Raw genomic sequence first — 13,071 nt, 5'->3', positions numbered from 1 at the left:
TAGGACCCCCACCTGCCCTCCACCAGGATCTGCCAGCCCATTTGCCTGGGACCCCCTGCACCTCCCAGCAGGACCCCCTGACGCTTTACAGGAGGACCCCTCACTCTGCGCCAGGGACCGCCCCACCACAGCGCTGTGCACTGGGCATGGCAATGGTCCCAGGAGCCAGCTGGGCAATCCCAGACAGAGCCCCTGGCACAGCACCAGGCAGCGTCTAATCCCCTGCCCCACCTGCCCAAGAGACCCCCACCCCCTCTGGTCTGCAGCCAACAGACCCCCAGCCATACCCACCTCCAGGACCCATAGCCTTAGGGCTGGGCACATCAGAACTACTCCCCGAAACCCCAAACCCTCCAGAACCCACTAACCTGACTAGGGCCCCCCCTGCCCAGCCACCCAGAGGCCTCCCCCTACCACAATGCCCCTTCAGCTCCCGCTGCAATCTCCCCGCACAGACATGCACCCCCCAGCAACAGTGTTCCCTCACAGTGTCTGGAAAGTGGATAGAAAGTTATCACCACCCCCTGCTGGCCAGTCACACAGGCAGAGGGAGCCCGGGGGGACGCCTCTTTAACAGGAGAAGGGAAGCCCTGGAGGGCCAAAATAAGTAAGAAATTTCCATACTCTGTCACGAGCAAATAATGGCCACCGTGGATCCACCCCAGAGTTGGCTACAGCTTTGCACTGCGGGAAGCCCCCCCCTCATGGAGACCTTTTGTCATGGGGTTTGGGATACTTCTGAACTACGCTGCACTCAGAGGGACCTCCTCATCCCATGCCAGCTGGAGAAAAGAAAAGGGTCCAGCCAACTCTCCTGTTACCAACTGGGAACCACCCATCCCCCAAACAGGGGGAGGCCCCTGGCTTTGATGGGTATTGAATCTATGGCTAGTCTCTTTTATCAGCAAACATTTTTAACAGAGAGAAAGGAGGGAACAAATGATTCTCAAAGGCGAGGGAAAGATGATCATTGTTGCAGGGGGGTTAATTTCCCAACCAGGATGGAGAAGCTCTCAGGGCGACAGGTCCCCCCCAAAGAAGGACAAGTTGCTAGGATTTAGAGACATGGGGAACAGCCCCAAACCCAAGAGGATTTTTAATTGACATTTGATGATGACATCGTAAGAGGGAAAACTGAGATTTGAGATCAGTGTTCAGAAATGAAAGAGAAAGGTTGGAAATCTGAGGGATTTTGGATCCATTTATGCAAATTATAGAGAGGAAAGTGGAAAATGAGAGGGATTTTAGAGCAGTTGTTGATAGGAGGTTGTCACGGAGTCCCTGGGCGATGCTCTGGAAGTGCTCCCCATGAAGCTGGGCAGGACTCTGGGGAAGTCGCCTTTCTGTGAGCAGCCTGTCTGCAGGACACACAGCTCACCCGGCTTCCACCTTCCTGGGTCTGACCTCGGACCATTCAGCATCCTCTGCCCCTCCGTCCGCTTCTCACAGCGTGTCCACTCAGGCGGGGCTCCTGGGGAAGCCAGAGGGTCCTGCCCCCCAACTCCGCAGTCAGACGGGACTCTCAGCCAGCCAGTAAAACAGAGGTTTATTAGATGACAGGAACATGGTCTAACACAGAGCTTGCAGGTGCAGAGAACAGGACCCCTCAGCTTGGGCCATTTTGGGGGCAGTGAGCCAGACAACCACGCCTGCACTTCACTCCAACTCCCTCCAGCCCCTCCTCCTCTGGGCTTTGTTCCTTTCCCGGGCCAGGAGGTCACCGGATTCCTTTGTTCTCCAACCCTTCAGCTCTCACCTTGCAGGGGGGAAGGGCCCAGGCAATCAGTGGCCAGGAAACAGGGTGTCGGCCATTCTCTGTGTCCAGACTCCTGCACACACATGCCCTCTAGGGCTCTGCAATGGTCATACACCCTTATCGCACCACCTAGATACTTAAAAACTTCATAGGGGAAACTGAGGCACCCCCACACTATTCAGAGGAAACATTAAGAACAGTCCCACTTTGTCACATCTCTCCCCCCTTCGAGATCGAACTGAGCGGGGTCACTTTAGCCGGTGACCTGGGGAAGTTCGAAGCCACCAACGTTCCCATAGGTGCCCCAGCATCTCTCCCATTCCTCGGTAGGAGTTCCACCAGGCCCTTCCAGTTTCACGCCCTCCCTTGGGTCGGTGGTGATCGATAGCACTCGCAGGCCACATGTGGGAAGGTTTCTGTGGCCCATGCCCTTTGGCCACCCCAAACCCCAGGGGGTCAAACTGGGAATGGGTCTTCTCCCCAACAAGCTGGCCAAACACAGCCACTTGGTTATGGGACTGTTTAACTTTCTTAACAGCTTTCACTTCATCTGAGACCTTCTCAAAGCTCTCCACACTGGGTCTTTCAACAGGACAGTCAGTGGATCCATTCACAACAGAAAATTTCTGGCTGTTAGGAACTGAAACTTTCTTGATTAAATCACTTTCACACCCGTCAGTGGCAGTAAACTGCTTGCAAAGACTCCATGAGGATTCCTTTCCCTAGGGCTTTTCTATGCAACAATTCACCCCTCCCAGAAATTCTGCCCTTACCCTCTTCACCGAGGGCTTGCTCTAGAGGAACACTTTCCTGAGCAACAACAGACTCTTTCTGGGTCTCCCTTACATCCAGAATCACCTCTGGCCCATCCGGCGGATTCCTACACAATCCCCTTTCAGGCAAACTTACAGACTTCCTAGAGAAAAGGTCAGAAGCATTCTCCTTCCCTTTGCCACACACAAGTTCAGGAATCTTTTCCTTCTTGCTACTGGTTTCCACACCCTCAGTAGGTAACACAATCACATCACCTTCCTGCTCTCCTTGTGCCCTGGCTAGGATCTCACCCTGATTAGACAGAGTTGCTACACCCTTTCCAACAACACACTAGCAACAGGCAAAATACAAGCACCAGAATTGTCTCCTCTCTGGGATTTTACATAGACCCTAACTGGATGCGACCTAGTTACAGGGCCATTCTCCCGAGCAGACACAAACTTAGGACCCTTCCCTTCCTGGGCTTTAGCTGAATCCAGAACCAGCTCTGAGACAACTGCACGACCCTCAACCATTACAGGCTGAAAGGCCCCTTCTGTCTGCTCCACAGAAAAGAAGAGCCGGACACACTTTCTTCTTTCCCAGACACCCAGCTTGGGACCTCTCTCCCCTTGTCCCAGCACACAAGGCTGGTCACAGACAACTGCTTGGAGATCAGGGTAGCTCCCTCCAAAGGCAAGTCAATACCCGACAGACACAGGTACATTTCCTTCACTGTCCCAATTCTCCACCCAGCTAACAGGTAAGGTCCAGGGACACTCATCTTCCACTTTCCTTGCCTTCCCACCCTGCTGACTAGACACAGCCATCAGCTCACAAGGCTGCCTAGGCTCATCCAGACTTTCCTTACCCAGCACCTTGCCACTCCCCACAGATCCCCTGCCCTGCCTGTGTCTCCCCCCACTCAGCTGGGGTCTCAGCTCCCCCCTTGCTCAGCACTGCCCTTGCTGTCCCAGTGGGGGTAGGCAGTGAGCTCGCTGCTTTCCTCACAGCATCAGAGCCAGCGTGAGCCCCCTCTCCGGTGTGCAAGAGGGGCGGAGAGCATCTCTCTGTCCCACCCAACTCCAGGGGTCTGGTTAAAGTCAGGCAGATAGCTTGAGCCTAGCCGCTCCTCCCTGCTGCCAGCCAGGTCATCTGCATTTGCACTGACCATTTCCCTCTCCACCGATTGGTTCCCCGGATTCAAACCCTTGGCAGTTACAGGAGTACGGCCTGGATCCTGTCCCAAAGAGACACAGTCACCCCATAACAGGGTCTTGCAGCTGGTGTCCTGGAGAACCCTAACGACCAGCCAGCCTCACCCCTCCTGGGTCTGCACAGGGATCTGGGCCATAGGCAGGGCGAGGGGCTTCGTCCCTGGGACCCTCACCCAGCTCACACAGCCCCTCAGCCTCTGAGGCTGCACCACCCAGGGTCTGACACCAGTTCTCTCTGTCCCAGGATCTCGCCACCCCAGGAATGTCTCCCCATTCACCATCACCTTCCGCTCCCACTGGAGGTCCGAGGGGCCTGGCCCAAGGAAATTCCACACAGACATATAGGTTGGGACCAGGAGTGGGAGCCTGTCCACCTCCCCACCCATCTGGCTGACGGAGTCTATGGCCTTGGGACCCAGCAAGGGAGCTAGACACCGGGGCTTTTCCGCAGGGTCCCCCGGTTCAAATCTCCAGCCTGCTCAAAGGCAGTGAGGTGGGCATCCACATCCCCCCCTCCTTAACCAGGAGCAGCAATTTAGTCTCGAGGTTCCCTGCGGAACTGGCCCCCCGGGGTCTATCCCCACTCACCCCTGGGGAGTCCCCTAGGCCTCTCCACTCCCCCATCACCAGTTCATGCTGCTGCTGCTTCTGCAGCTCTTTCTCGGGATCTCGCTGTCTCTCACAGTCCTCTTGCTCTCTCGGACTCAGCTCCAATCCTGTCCGACTCCGATCCCCGGATGGGGAACCTGATCGTGAAGACCCTCGTCTGGTCGGGGTCAGGAGTCTTGGCGATGCCTGGCTACCACTCCAGCTGCTCCCAGATCCTGCTATAGCCCCATTTCGGGTCAGGAATCTGTCCCTTAGAGCGGTCATCCTCCTCCAGCTGCACGACTAACTGTGCTTCGGTGAACTTTCCAACGCTCAACCCTCTCTTTCTGCACAGGGTTACAATGTCCTTCTTCAGGAGACGGTGACAGGCCCTCACTCCGCCCTTCCCAAGTTGTGGACTCACAGGCCTGTGTGCTCTCAGCTCCCCACGGTTTCCAGGGAGAACCCCTAGTGTGCCAGCCCTTCTCGAGATCACCCCCTCTTTGTCAGGGTCGAGCGGCAGACTCCTCCGTCCCTGGGACCGCTCGCTGCAGTCCCCAGGGGAACCCTGTTACTGCAAAAGTCCTTCTCTCTGGTCACACACTTCCAGGAGTTAACCGCCCCCTGAAACTGTCTCTCTCTGAATCTTCAGCACGTCTGGTCCCCGTCAATCTCCCTTCATTTTACTGCTCCCCAGTCACTTTCTGCAGGAAGCGCCGTCCACGGGGTGCAGTACATCCCACCGCTGCCACCAGTTGTCACGGAGTCCCTGGGCGATGCTCTGGAACTGCTCCCCATGAAGCCAGGCAGTACTCTGGGGCAGTCGCCTTTCTGTGAGCAGCCTGTCTTCAGGACACACAGCTCACCCAGCTTCCACCTTCCTGGGTCTGACCTCGGACCATTCAGCATCCTCTGCCCCTCCATGCCCTTCCCACAGCGAGTCCGCTCAGGCAGGGCTCCTGGGGAAGCCAGAGGGTCCTGCACCCCAACTCCGCAGTCAGACGGGACTCTCAGCCAGCCAGTAAAACAGAGGTTTATTAGATGACAGGAACATGGTCTAAAACAGAGCTTGCAGGTGCAGAGAACAGGACCCCTCAGCTGGGGCCATTTTGGGGGGGGGCAGTGAGCCAGACAACCACGTCTGCACTTCACTCCAACTCCCTCCAGCCCCTCCTCCTCTGGGCTTTGTTCCTTTCCCGGGCCAGGTCACCGGATTCCTTTGTTCTCCAACCCTTAACTCTCACCTTGCAGGGGGGAAGGGCCCAGGCCATCAGTGGCCAGGAAACAGGGTGTCGGCCATTCTCTGTGTCCAGACTCCTGCATACACCTGCCCTCTAGGGCTCTGCAATGATCATACACCCTTATCCCACCACCTAGATACTTAAGAACTGCCTAGGGGAAACTGAGGCACCCCCACACTATTCAGAGGAACCATTAAGAACATTAAGAACAGTCCCACTTTGTCACAGAGGTAAAAGCTGAGTGTATTTCCCACCACTATTTGGTCAATGAATAGAAATGGGCAACATTGGCAAACGTTTTAGATCCATATTCAGGAACCTGAGAAAAGGTGTAAATCTGAGATTTTCGTCGTAATTTATAATTACGGAGACAGGGAAAGCTCTCAGGGGCATATTCAATTAGAAGTAGACAACTAGAGTAAAAGTGGGGCAAACTTTTTTATCAATCTTTGAGACGTACAGAGAAAACTTGTCACAAACTACGCAACTGAGAACATGGGATAAACGCCAAGACCGGGGGGGATTTTATGTGGCTATTAAAGAACTAGCTGGAAAAGGGGGGACCGTTTGTCATATAAAATCCAGCCTGTCCAAAACATAAACAGAGAGTGATCGTCGTCGTCCCCCCGGCCCCGGTCACCTGGGCAGCAGGGAGCCCTCTGAGGGGCTGACTGAAGGGGGTGGGGGGGGAGCTGGAGGGCTCCCTGGGGGAGGGGAGGGGGCGGTAGTGGGGGATGGGCAGGTGGGGGGGCAGGTGGGGGCTGGGGGCAACCGTGCGGCAGTTGGGGGCATCAAGTGGGACTGGGAAGCCGGGATCGGGGGCAGCCCCATGGGGGACACGTCCCCTCCCTTCCCCGCCCCGGCAGAGACCCGGTGTCTCCTCCCACCCCCACGCCGGGGCAGCCAGGTTGGGGGATGGCTCCGGGCTCCAACTTCCCACGGACACCGGGACAAATCGCTGCGGATAAAACGGGGGGGGGAGGGAAATCCCGCCGCCCCCCCACGGGAGGGGAGTTTCAATGGACATGTGAGGAGGAGGGAGAGATGGGGGGGGATCAGGGGAGACCAGAGAGCGGATCAATGGGGGGGTGGGGGGGAGTTTACACCCAGGTGGGAGCTACCGAGAGGGAAAAGGGGAAAACTGGGGGGCATTTGTGCCCGGGGGGGGGGAGGGGATCCAATTAACTCCCCCGCCGCCCCCCACTTCCCCCCCGGGAATTTCCTGGCTGCACAGAGACAATTCAACCCCCACCCCCCGCAACTCCGGCTTCTCCCCCCAACACCCCCCAAGGGACCCCGCCCGCCGGGCCCCAGTCTCTGCCCCCCCCAATCCCAGCCGTGCCGGGGGCAGAGAGTCACTTTCCTGCCCCCCCACCAGCGCTCCCCCCCCCCGCGGGGTCTCCCACTCACCGGGTCGGGGGCGGGCAGAGCCCGGGGCTGGTCCCAGCTGGACAAAGCCCCCCCCGGCCGGGCACGGGGGGGTTAATGACGGGCCCCCCCAGCACAGACCCCGGAGCGGAGCCGCAGCTGCTCCTCCGAGAGACCCGACACGAGGCAGCGCCTGAGGGCGGGGCCTGGAGCAGACCGGGGGCGGGGCAGCGCCTGGGGGCGGGGCAGCGTCGGGGGCGGGGCCTGAAGCAGACCGGGGGCGGGGCAGCGTCTGGGGGCGGGGCCTGGAGCAGACAGGGGCGGGGCAGCGTCTGGGGGCGGAGCCCAGAGCAGACCAGGCGCTGCCTCGTGTCGGATCTGTAGGAGGAGCAGCTGCGGCTCCTCTCCGGGGTCTGTGCGGGGTGGGGCCCGTCATTAACCCCCCCGTGCTCCGGTGAGTGGGAGACCCCGGTGGGGGAGCGCTGGGCGGGGGGGGCAGGAAAGTGACTCTCTGCCCCCTACCTGCCCATCCCCCACTGCCGCCCCCTCCCCGCCCCCAGGGAGCCCTCCAGCTCCCCCCCCCGCCCCCTCCAGTCAGCCCCTCAGAGGGCTCCCTGCTGCCCAGGTGAACGGGGGCCGTGGGGGGGGGACCATCACTTTCTGCTTCTGTATTGGACAGGCTGGATTTTATATCACAAACGGTCCCCCCTTTTCCAGCTCGTTCTTTAATAGCCACATAAAAGCCCCCCCGGTCTTGGCGTTTATCCCATGTTCTCAGTTGCGTAGTTTGTGACACGTTTTCTCTGTACGTCTCAAAGTTTCCTCAAAAATACCCTCAACGTTTCCCCCATTTTTACTCTAGTTGTCTACTTCTAATTGAATATGCCCCTGAGAGCTTTCCCTGTCTCTGTGATTATAAATTACGACGAAAATCTCAGATTTACACCTTTTCTCAGATTCCTGAATATGGATCTCAAATGTTTGCCAATGTTGCCCATTTCCGCTCTATTCATTGACCAAATAGTGGTGGGAAATACACTCAGCTTTTACCTCCTATCAACAACTGCGATAAAATCCCTCTCATTTTCCACTTTCCTCTCTATAATTTGCATAAATGGATCCAAAATCCCTCAGATTTCCACCCTTTCTCTTTCATTTCTGAACACTGATCTCAAATCTCAGGTTTCCCTCTTACGATGTCATTATCAAATGTCAATTAAAAATCCTCTTGGGTTTGGGGCTGTTCCCCATGTCTCTAAATCCTAGCAACTTGTCCTTCTTTGGGGGGAACCTGTCGCCCTGAGTCCTTCTCCATCCTGGTTGGGAAATTAACCCCCCTGCAACAATGATCATCTTTCCCTCGCCTTTGAGAATCATTTGTTCCCTCCTTTCTCTCTGTTAAAAATGTTTGCTGATAAAAGAGACTAGCCATAGATTCAATACCCATCAAAGCCAGGGGCCTCCCCCTGTTTGGGGGATGGGTGGTTCCCAGTTGGTAACAGGAGAGTTGGCTGGACCCTTTTCTTTTCTCCAGCTGGCACGGGATGAGGAGGTCCCTCTGAGTGCGGAGTGGGTCCAGAAGTATCCCAAACCCCATGACAAAGGGTGTCCGTGACGGGGGGCTTCCCGCAGTGCAAAGCTGTAGCCAACTCTGGGGTGCATCCACGGTGGTCATTATTTGCTCGTGACAGAGTATGGAAATGTCTTACTTATTTTAGCCCTCCATGGCTTCCCTTTTCCTGTTAAAGAGGCGTCCCCCCGGGCTCCCTCTGCCTGTGTGGCTGGCCAGCAGGGGGTGGTGATAACTTTCTATCCACTTACCAGACACTGTGAGAGAACATTGTTGCTGGGGGGGGCAGGTGTCTGTGTGGGGAGATTGCAGCGGGAGCTGAAGGGGCACTGTGGTAGGGGGAAGCCTCTGGGTGGCTGGGTAGGGGGGGCCCTAGTTAGGTTGGTGGGTTCTGGAGGATTTGGGGTTTCAGGGGGTAGTTCTGATGTGCCCAGCCCTAAGGCTATGGGTCCTGGAGGTGGGTATGGCTGGGGGCCTGTTGGCTGGAGACCAGTGGGGGTGGGGGTCTCTTGGGCAGGTGGGGCAGGGGATTAGATGCTGCCTGGTGCTGTGCCAGGGGCTCTGTCTGGGATTGCCCAGCTGGCTCCTGGGACCATTGCCATGCCCAGTGCACAGAGCTGTGGTTGGGCGGTCCCTGGCGCAGAGTGAGGGGTCCTCCTGTAAAGTGTCAGGGGGTCCTGCTGGCCGGAGGAGGGGGTCCCAGGCAAATGGGCTGGCAGATCCTGGTGGAGGGCAGGTGGGGGTCCTAGGCAGGCAATGGGGAAATCCCAGGCAGGCAGTGAAGGACTATAAAATGACTCTACACAAACAGCCCCCCACCCCATTTCTCCTGCCATTTGCAGGAGCAAATCCAGCCATGGGGGAGCAAACAACCCAGGAATGAGAGTTTCCGAGCAGACAGGCATGGAGAGGGCACAGGGAAAAGGAGATAGAGAGACTGACAGGGTCCGTGGGATAAAAGAGTTTTGAAAGAGATTTCCAGCTCTCTCATCTGCCCAGACAGATCTATTACTGCACTGTGGGGAGAATCACTTTCCTGTGGACAAGACGAGGATGAGAGAGAGGAAAACCCAGTTCCTGACTCCATGTCCCTCCTGCTGGGGTGTGGCTGCCGTGGGGTCAGTGTCAGAGGGAATCCTCGAAAGGGACTCCTTTGGTTCTCCTTTTTTCTAGGATTGCATTCAGAGACTTTGTTTTGGGATGCGGGAGGGAGAAAGGAGGTTAAAAGTGTGTCTGTGGGCCTAGCCTGGCAGGAGGGGCCAGGTCTCTGCTGTAATCCGGAGATTGAGCATTTTCTCAGCATGGCAGAATCTCAGATCTCGCTCTGCAGGGAAAGAGCCTGGGGGAAGCGTGATGTGAAATGATCTAATGCCCGTTCCTAAACTTCCACAACAGCCCTTCTTGCCCGGCCAGGTTGCAGAACGACGCTCATGTTTCTTTCCGGTTCATCCCGTCCTCCCATGGGACAAGGGAGCGACATGGCTGCAGAGGAGCCAGCTCAGGTAGGGATTATTGTGGGGGGTTCTGATCTGTTCCTGCAGGAGGGAGAGGGACAGCAAATACACGGGAGAGGGGAAGGTTTGCACCGTCTGGTTTGGAGGTTGGAGCGGGGCAGGAAATGCACAGGGTGGAGAAAGGGAGGAGGCCAGGGGGTGGCAGACCTGCTGGGAGTTGTTTAATAAGTGGCCTAGATTCTGGGAAGAGACCCATGAGGTTCGGAGGTGGAAATGCTCCAATCTGGTGAACAGAAAATAACCTACTTAGATGGGGCTGGGAAAAAGGACCAGACTCGTAGTGCTGGAGCCTGACCCAACTAACCAGCGGGTGCCTTGAAATACGAAGGGGGAAGCCACCAGTCAGGCTTAGGGGAGATTCCCCTGCTTTATATCCAGCTCTAGGAGTGGCTAAGTCATTATGCAAGGTAACCTATTTCTCCTTGTTTTTTCCGCCCCCCCCCCCCCCGCGTTCTTGTTAAACCCTGGATTTGTTCTGGAAATGGACCACCTTGATTATCATACACATTGTAAGGAGAGTGATCACTTTAGATAAGCTGTTGCCAGCAGGAGAGTGGGGTGGGAGGTGGTATTTTTTTCATGATTTGTGTGTATATAAAAAGCTCTTCTACACTTTCCGCAGTTTGCATCCGATGAAGTGAGCTGTAGCTCACGAAAGCTTATGCTCAAATAAATTGGATAGTCTCTAAGGTGCCACAAGTCCTCCTTTCCTTTTCACAAGGAGGAGGGTGTTGGGCTTCCTACAAGAGATCTCTCCCTAGACCCTGCTCGGGGCAGCATCTCCGAGAATCTGGGGGAATCCAGACAAGGGAGCTCCAGCAGCAGACCATTGAAACTCAGCCAGGATTACAGATGACACAACTCCTCACTGCTCCGGATTGCCCCGTGCATGGGACAATGGCCTCGGTTGCTGGTGAAAATCCTTGAGACCTGGAATGTTGCTCCCCCATCCGCATGTGCAATAGCCACAATCTCTCTTCTCTGCAGACTTGGTTTTTTGAGTCCCTCATTCCTGAAGTCACATGACCCCGATTCTTATTTTTCACATTCTGCTTTTCTAGACTATTTAGAGTCTGTTGCTTCTGAATGATAGTTTCTAATTTCCCAGTGTTCTCCACAGCCAGGGATTTTCCTACTCCCTCCCATTGCACTGAACTCACAAGGTTCCCTGGTATTTAAGAATGGCCACACTGGGACAGACCAAAGGTCCATCTAGCCCAGTGTCCTGTCTTCCGACAGTGACCAGCGCCGGGTGTCCCAGAGGGAATGAACAGAACAGGGAATCATGAAGTGATTCATCTCCTGTCACCCATTCACAACTTATGACAAACAGAAGTTAGGGACACCATCCCTGCCCATCCTGGCTAATAACCATTCACGACCTGTCCTCAATAGATTTCTCATGGTGTTTTTTGTTTTTTTTTTTGTAACCCTATTATAATCTTGGCCTTCACAACGTCCTCTGGCAAAGAGTTCCCCAGGTTGACTGTGCGTTGTGTGAAGAAATACTTCCTTTTGTTTCTTATAAACCTGCTGCCTATTAATTTCATTGGGTGATTCCTAGTCCTTGTGTTATGAGAAGGAGTAAATGACACGTCCTTATTTACTTTCTCCACGGCAGTTTTGATTTTATAGACCTCTCTCATATCCCCCCTTTGTCTGTTTTCCAAGCTGAATAGTCCCGGTCTTTTTAATCTTTCCCCGTACAGAAGAGTTTCATACCTGTAATCATTTGGGTTGTCCTTTTCTGAACCTTTTCCAATTCCAATATATCTTTTTTTGAGATGGGGCAACCACATCTGCAGGCAGTATTCGAGATGTGGGTGTACCATGGGTTTATATAGAGGCGATAGGATATTTTCTGTCGTCTTATCTATCAATTTCAGAAATGATTCCCAACATTCTCTTTGCTTTTTGACTGCCGTGGCACACTGAGTTGATGTTTTCAGAGAACTGTGCCCAGTGACTCCAAGATCCCTCTGTTGAGTGGAAACAGCTCATTTAGAGCCCATCATTTTATATGTGTAGTTGGGATTATGTTTTCCAATGGGCTGCAATATGGTGCTATCCTGACACCTCGTCCTGCTGAGATCCTGCATTCAGTGATATCCCTGCCCTTCCTGTTCCCGTTCTCATAAAACAAGAAGAGCATCCAAATGTGTGTTTACCTTCATTCCCTCAGCGGTCCTCATGGGAATCCCTGATCAGTTCCAAAGTGTATTAAAACCTTTCTTAAAGGGTTACCTCCTGGTGGTTATCAGGTCCTGTGAGTTTGTAGCCCAGAAAGACCCCCCTCAGTCATCTCAAACTCAGCTGTTTATCCCCCAAAAGTCTGTCGTCTTCAGTCTCCTGAATGAGGGGAAATCCGTCACTACCCCTTTCTGCGTTGGGTAAACCTTCAAAAGGTGGAGCTCTGCATAACCAGCCATGAGATCTGGCATTCATCACCCCGTAGCGATACCAGCTTGCACAGGAAACCCATCCCGCAGCCCTTCCTGGTATCATGTGGTGCATCTCGGCATCATAGTCTGTGAAGAATTCATGCTTTCAAGGGCTGGCTTAGATATACAGATAACAGTCATAATTAGGGCAAGAGTTTGCAGGCAATGAAAAGAGAGTAATTGACAAACGTGAGCAATATCTAATCCTTTAAAGCCTGAAAGTGCCTTGGGGGGAGGGGACAGGAGCCGGCTGTGTGGGGGCGGTGGGGCTCAGATACTGGGCATTGAGAGCCTAGAGCCAGCTGTGCGCTGGAGAGACGGGGCATGAACCAGCTGTGTACAGGGCAGATGAGCAGGGGAGAGGTGCTGTGGACACGGCCACGAGCAACTGTGAGTGCCGTCCTCTCTGCAGCATGATGAGAGAGCCTGGCGTCCCACTGCCGATCCCAGACTTGTATGAGGAGGGAAGAAATTGGCATCAAGTCTCAACCGCAGCCAGCCTGTGCCCTGGGGAGGAGACGGGTGTCTCCAGGGAGAAATCTGGGGGATTGTGACCTTGCATGCCCCACCCACCCTCTGATCAGCAATTCCGGATATTAACGGTGATTCCAGAAACAAAGAGT

Source organism: Lepidochelys kempii, unplaced genomic scaffold (genome assembly GCF_965140265.1).
Source record: "Lepidochelys kempii isolate rLepKem1 unplaced genomic scaffold, rLepKem1.hap2 scaffold_119, whole genome shotgun sequence".
Taxonomy (NCBI): domain Eukaryota; kingdom Metazoa; phylum Chordata; order Testudines; family Cheloniidae; genus Lepidochelys; species Lepidochelys kempii.
Note: the sequence above shows the minus strand (reverse complement) of the source record.